Raw genomic sequence first — 6,301 nt, forward strand, 5'->3', positions numbered from 1 at the left:
GAACATTTCAAATGCTATGATAGGGACTCTTTAAATATTATAGACTCAGCAAAAATACAGCTATCATACAAACCACAGGAAGGACAATGTGGTCAATATATGAATGCTTAAACAAGCAATTAACAAAAACACCTAAACACAATCAGAGAGAGGTATGGGAAAAGACATAACATAGAAACAACTTGACCCACATAACCTTCAGTATTTGTGCAGGATATATTCTCTCACTCTCTCTGTGTGTGTGTGTGTGTCAAAGGAAGGTGCTGACCAAAATGAAAGGCTGAAATCGAACATGCACCTATTTTTTTCACAAACACACACACTCATCCACCCTGTTCCCAGCACATACACACTCAAGGTTGGATCCACCTGATTGCATGTGATTGCTTTAATACAGTTGTGGATGTGACAGATAAAAGAGTGTGTTGCACTTCTGTGCCGTTCTGAGCCGTGTATCGCCGTCCACAATGCGGTGTGTAAATATTTGATGCTCCTGCGGCTCTGAGTTCAGTTCTCCGTGCGGTTCAGTCGTGACGCCGCGGCCCGAGCACTCCACACTAAAAGCTGCAACTTACAAAAAGACAAATACAAGGAAATGGCTTATGAATTAGAAATCAGACCATGTGCAGTAAAAGCACACAGCTTCTCGTCAGCTCAGATTGAGTTTTTATGAGGCATTCGGAGCGAATACTTATAAACAGCTGTGTGTGTGTGTGTGTGTGTGTGAGACACGTTCTCTCAACACACGTGTGAATTAACTTAAGGCAAACAGTTTATGAATGCATGCATACACACTCAGTCAGTCAGACAGACAGACAGACAGACAGACAGACAGACAGACAGATAGATAGATAGATAGATAGACAGACAGTAAGATAGACAGATAGATAGATAGTAAGATAGACAGACAGACAGACAGACAGATAGATAGATAGATAGATAGATAGATAGATAGATAGATAGATAGATAGATAGATAGATAGATAGATAGATAGATAGATAGATAGATAGATAGATAGATAGATAGATAGATAGATAGATAATTTGATATTAAATTAGGTTAGATGTTAGCCTAACATGGTTAGTTTAATATAAATTTTTCCACCCCAATAGATAGATATAAATAGACCTAAATAAACTTTAAACTAAAATAATTGTTTATTATTATTATTATTATTATGCGTGTATATGTCATAAATGTGTATGTTTAGTGTTATTAATGCTTCAGCAACGTAAAATTTCCTTCATGCCAATAAAGCTGATAGATTTGAATCAACACATTTGCAGAGAGTTATGATGTTGATGCATCTTTTCCACCGCATTTACTCTTCAGTCTGTATTTATTTCCTCGGCTGTAATGCCTTTATTTCCCTTCAGGGTTTAATAAAGTTTTATGTTTTCATATATGACATCCTCACATAACAATCCTTTACGACTTAAATAGAGCATTAAAACATGCAAAGAATCTGCCGCACGTTTCCCAGCAGCACAGGAGAGGTTATCCCAAAATAATGGAGAACGGAGGAAACCCGTGCGAGATTCATGAACGTGTCCGAGGCCTCAGGGACAGAGACAAAGTGACAGACGAGTGAGGAGGACGCTGGGAATCACGGACCCCTCAAACACTCGGTCAAGGAACAGCATGATCAACTTCACCACTAAATCCCTCCGGAAACGGCAGTCGAAGCGAGCGGAGCGAGACGCGTTTATGCTGTTTGGACAGAGCCGCGGGAGACTCGTCCTCCAGGTGCTTTTCTCTCTAAACTGAAGGATTTGTCTCTCACTGTTGCAGTCATCGCCCGAGGACCTGGTCCTACATGACATGGCCTCCTTTCTTTCTCTCCCCAACCGTTTTTCAATATGCTGTTTCTCTTCCCACATTCCCCTAACTCTCATTTTTTCTTCGCCAGTCAGCCATTAACGGTCATTTATTCACTATCAGCAAAAAGTACAACCCACATTACACCAAGAAAAATGAATTACTGTAGAATAATGGCCTGGCAGCTTCCAAAAACACCAAAATAGAATAAAATGTAAACCTTTGATATCTACACTGTATAAAAAATGATTTTAATAGTAAAATACTTTTAATCGGTTAAAGGGGTGGGAGAGTATAATTTCACTTTTCTAGCTTTAGTTTGTGTATAATGTTGCTGTTTGAGCATAAACAACATTATCAAAGTTACAACGAGAAAAGGACAAACGATTGGAGCTTCCTCCTGGGTTAGTGACGTCACCAACCCTAAAATTTGCATAAGCCCCGCCCCTAGGTAGAGTGTTTGTATTAGAGTACATTTGTGAGTCAGCTCAAACTTTAGCATCCGTCTTTTCACAAGCAGAAGAAAGTTACTCTGTGTGCATCTCACAACACTTCCTATACGAGCGATTTATGACAGAATATGCTAAATGGAGATAGTTAACTCCACATCAGAAACATAAATTCATCAACTAACCATTCAGAGACGTCCTGTTGCATTCCACATGTTGTCACTTCTTCTCGAGTCTTTCCATCTTCCTCCGACTCCGTTTTAACCTTAAAGGGAGAACAGTTTCTGTCATTTTAGTGTGTCTGCGTGAGGAAAACACACAAGCTCTTGAAACCCCGCCCTCTGCTGCAGCTCATTTGCATTTAAAGGGACAGGCACAAAACGCCTTCAAAAAGTGACTTTGACATGCTATTTAAAAATATCTGTGGGGTATTTTGTGCTAAAACTTCACACACACAGTCTGAGGACATCAGAGATTTATTTTACATCATGTGAAAATTTTACATATTGTTTCTGTATTGCATACGGTGAATAACCGTGACATACACTGTAAAAAATAACCGTGATTTTAACGGTAAAAGACTGTAAAAATGCTACAGTGCAAAACTAATTGGTAAACAGAAAGTTTCCGTACTATACACGGTAAATAACTGTGATATAATTTTACAGTAAAATACCGTTAAATTTCCAGTTTTTGAAAGTGAAAAAGAACAACTCATTGTATAATTTACAGTGAAAAACCGTAAATTGACATTCCCACAATTCCCTGTGTGACACTTCATATTTTATGTATTTTTGTTGAAATAACTATAGTTCCCTCATAGTTTTATTGGGTTTTTTTTCTAATCAGTTATGTACATTAGGGTTTTATGTTACATTTGATGTTGTTAAATTAATGTTAATTGCATTTTTTTAATTTCATGTGTGTTACCATGATAGTGCTTAATGTTTGTGTAGCTTCTTTACATAAGTATTGCTTTATACAAGTGTTCACTTGTGATGAGCTGTGATTGCTCATGTAACTCATCACTGCTGTGATGATTGTTGGTTGTCAGTGTATCAATACATCAATAAGTTGGTAAATCCACATTTTATCAGAAAATAAAACACGGTTTATTACTTTTAAATTTTAAGTTAAGTCTGTAAAACCATTAATGTTCCTACCATATTTTTAATGGTAAAGTTCTGGCAACCACAGCTACCGTTTTTTTACCGTCAAATTTACGGTTTATTTTTTACAGTGTATCTAAACGTTTATTTTAAACCGACTTTAAAACAGAAACGGCCATTCACTGCCATTAAAAAGCTTGGAAGAGCCAGGAAATGTTTTAATATAACTCCGATGGTATGAAAGAAGAATGTCATACACACCTAGGGTGAGTAAATCATGGGCTAATCCCTTTAATACATGCATGATAACTAGTTAATTGTGAGAATTGGACCCTAAACTAAAATGTTACTGTACTTCTTTATAGATTCAAATTACAATTTCTATTATCTACCTTATGTTTAGGGTTCGAATTCAAATTCAGGAATCGAATTGGAATTGAAAAGGCACTCTTAAGTTTTACTCTTGCAACACTGATAACCAGATAATCAGCTTACTGTTTTTTGTTTTGTTTTTACGGTAGTGGTAACAGGTATGGTAATGCCGGGACTGAGTGGGCGGGGTGCCAGCGGGAAGGATCCGCCTCCAGCAGGTGGTTCGGTAGCAGTGGTGCTCATTGGCTCTTCCTTAGGGCATAAATGCGCGCACAGACACACACACACACACACACACACACAGTGTGCAACTATGCAGACTTCTCCTGTAGGCCCAAGGCTGCCTCACAGGGGTGACAAGCGCTGACTGAGAACTCTGTAATTGGAATGACCCTGAACTCACTCTAACACACCCACACACACACACACACACACACACACACACTCCTCGTCTCCTGCTTTAGATAGATTGTCAAACTCCCAAACTCCCGCTGCTCATTTGCTGATGTGCATGACCGTGTCCAAGAGGCAGCAGCACTTGAGACGCAACCAAATTGATGGAGCTTCAGTAAATGTGTGTGTGTGTGTGTGTGGGCCTTTACACGAGGAGGGGCCGTAAAGTGATTTGTGATATGACACGCTCTGCTCGAGTAAGAGGGAATGGAGTGTGTTTCTCGGGTCTTTGGGAATCATTCCGCACCTGTTACAGAAGCGCAATCAAAGGCTGACGCACGCTAGTTCAGCACTTTATATAAGAGCGAAATCTAATGAAATCTGACAGGTTAGACCACCAGACACAAAAATTTGTGCAAGTCAGAGTCAAATCTGTTTTGATGGAAAAGTCTTGTTGGAAAAATCTTGACTCAGACCTTACTAATAAATTGTTGTTGAATAAACCATGTCTTCTTAAAATTTATCAGCTAAAAATATGCACAAGTGAGGCTAGTGGTGAAATACGAGCAGAGAAGGAAAACAGTAACTGCAGGGTTTCCCAAACTTGGGTTTGCGATTTGATGAAAAACTAAGGAAAAATTGTAAAGATGAACCAAAAAGAAAGCCCTCAGTAAAAGGTTTACCCAAGTCATCAGAGGACTGTAAACAAAAAAGAGCTTGTTAAACTATAAAACAGATAAATTTTGATCACATGACATTTTGATCATTAAAATGCTGATAAAAGTTGATACTCAGATTTTCCCTTGCGTCACTCACTCCATGTGTCATGAGAACAGCTTACCTGTGGTAAAATCATTGAGTTACAACTTCAATAAACAATTTCAAATTTAAATACATTTTCTGAAAGCACCAAACAGGTTGGAAATGGGTTACTTCCAACATCTCATTATTAAGCTTATTTAGCTAGTTATTATAATCTCAGCAATTTAACTTAAATGTAAAAATTTTAAACACATTAAACAATTTACTTGAATTTAAGGCCTACAAATAACGATAACAAGATTAGGCTGCTGTTCTGTTAATTCTAACTCTGTCGCTTTAAATACTCAACCTTTTTTAAACATGGTGAATTCTGATTGGCTGTAAATGTTTTCAGTGTTTATCGTTTTGAAAGTGATTCCAAAGTCGTTCTAGTTGTGTTTCGTTGTACTATTCTCATAGAATTATTATCATCTTTTTATTCTCATATTAAGTACTATCGTCTATTATTCGTTCGTTATCGTCCTTGTATGGGCTTTTAATCTTTAAAACAATTGGGATAGCTCACATCACAAGTTTGGAAGGAGTAGGACGGAATATAAATTATTAGGTGAATATCCCTTTAAAAGTGTCTTTATGCTTCTCGGCCCGACGTGACGGTTATTTGGATTCTCTTTCCTCACTAAAAGTGAAAATGTTACACAAAAACAAAACAATGACAGCCAATCAGAGCGCATTTTATATTTAATGTGATTGTGTGGAGCGGGATGTTTCTTCTGAAAACGGACTTCGAAGACACAAACCCATTTCTATAAAGTAAATATTAAACCGAGCGTATTAATTACACGTAAGAAGGGTGTCAGGAACGTTTATCTATTATTTGTGTGATTTTGTTAACTAAACTTACCTGAAATCATTGAAAACAAGCGAGAGACGTTAGTTTTGACGTTCATCCGTGACCGTGTCGATGACGTTTCCTCGTTTCCATCTCACGCGCGCTCCTGTCTTTGAATGCGACTCGAATGTTTACGCGCACGCGCATTACCATACACGGCAAAGGCACGCAGCATTTAAATAAACATGTAGAATTATAACATTAACCCTTATGCTGCATTAGGGACATTTTTGGTCTTTTGCAGTTTAATTTCTTTGACCATTTTGGCTGTTTTAATGCAAATGGTATGAAATTTGGCAAAATTGTGACTTTTTGGATACATGTAAAAAATGTGATCCCATTTTGCAAAATATGTATAACACACACTGTGTAGATCAAATAGTAACACTCAGCACCATAAAGACCAAAAATGGCCCATTGAAACCCATTAAAACGTTGTTTAAATCTGAGGCTGTCAGTAATACATGAAACATGATTTTTGCACAAACATCCTTTCATTTTGAAG

At 37.6% G+C, this 6,301-nt stretch overlaps 1 long non-coding RNA gene across 1 annotated transcript; it reads right to left on the reverse strand.

The window, feature by feature from the left end:
- Positions 1-226: 226 nt before the first annotated feature.
- LOC120483464 (uncharacterized) lies at positions 227-5,882 on the reverse strand. The gene is made up of 3 exons (XR_005623602.2): positions 5,809-5,882; positions 2,454-2,533; positions 227-570 (listed from the first exon to the last, which is right to left on the reverse strand). It is a non-coding gene; the product is annotated as an uncharacterized LOC120483464 (long non-coding RNA).
- Between the last annotated feature and the right edge of the window lie 419 nt (positions 5,883-6,301).

The sequence above is a fragment of the Pimephales promelas genome, chromosome 18, assembly GCF_988280905.1.
Source record: "Pimephales promelas chromosome 18, fPimPro1.hap1.1, whole genome shotgun sequence".
Lineage (NCBI taxonomy): Eukaryota > Metazoa > Chordata > Actinopteri > Cypriniformes > Leuciscidae > Pimephales > Pimephales promelas.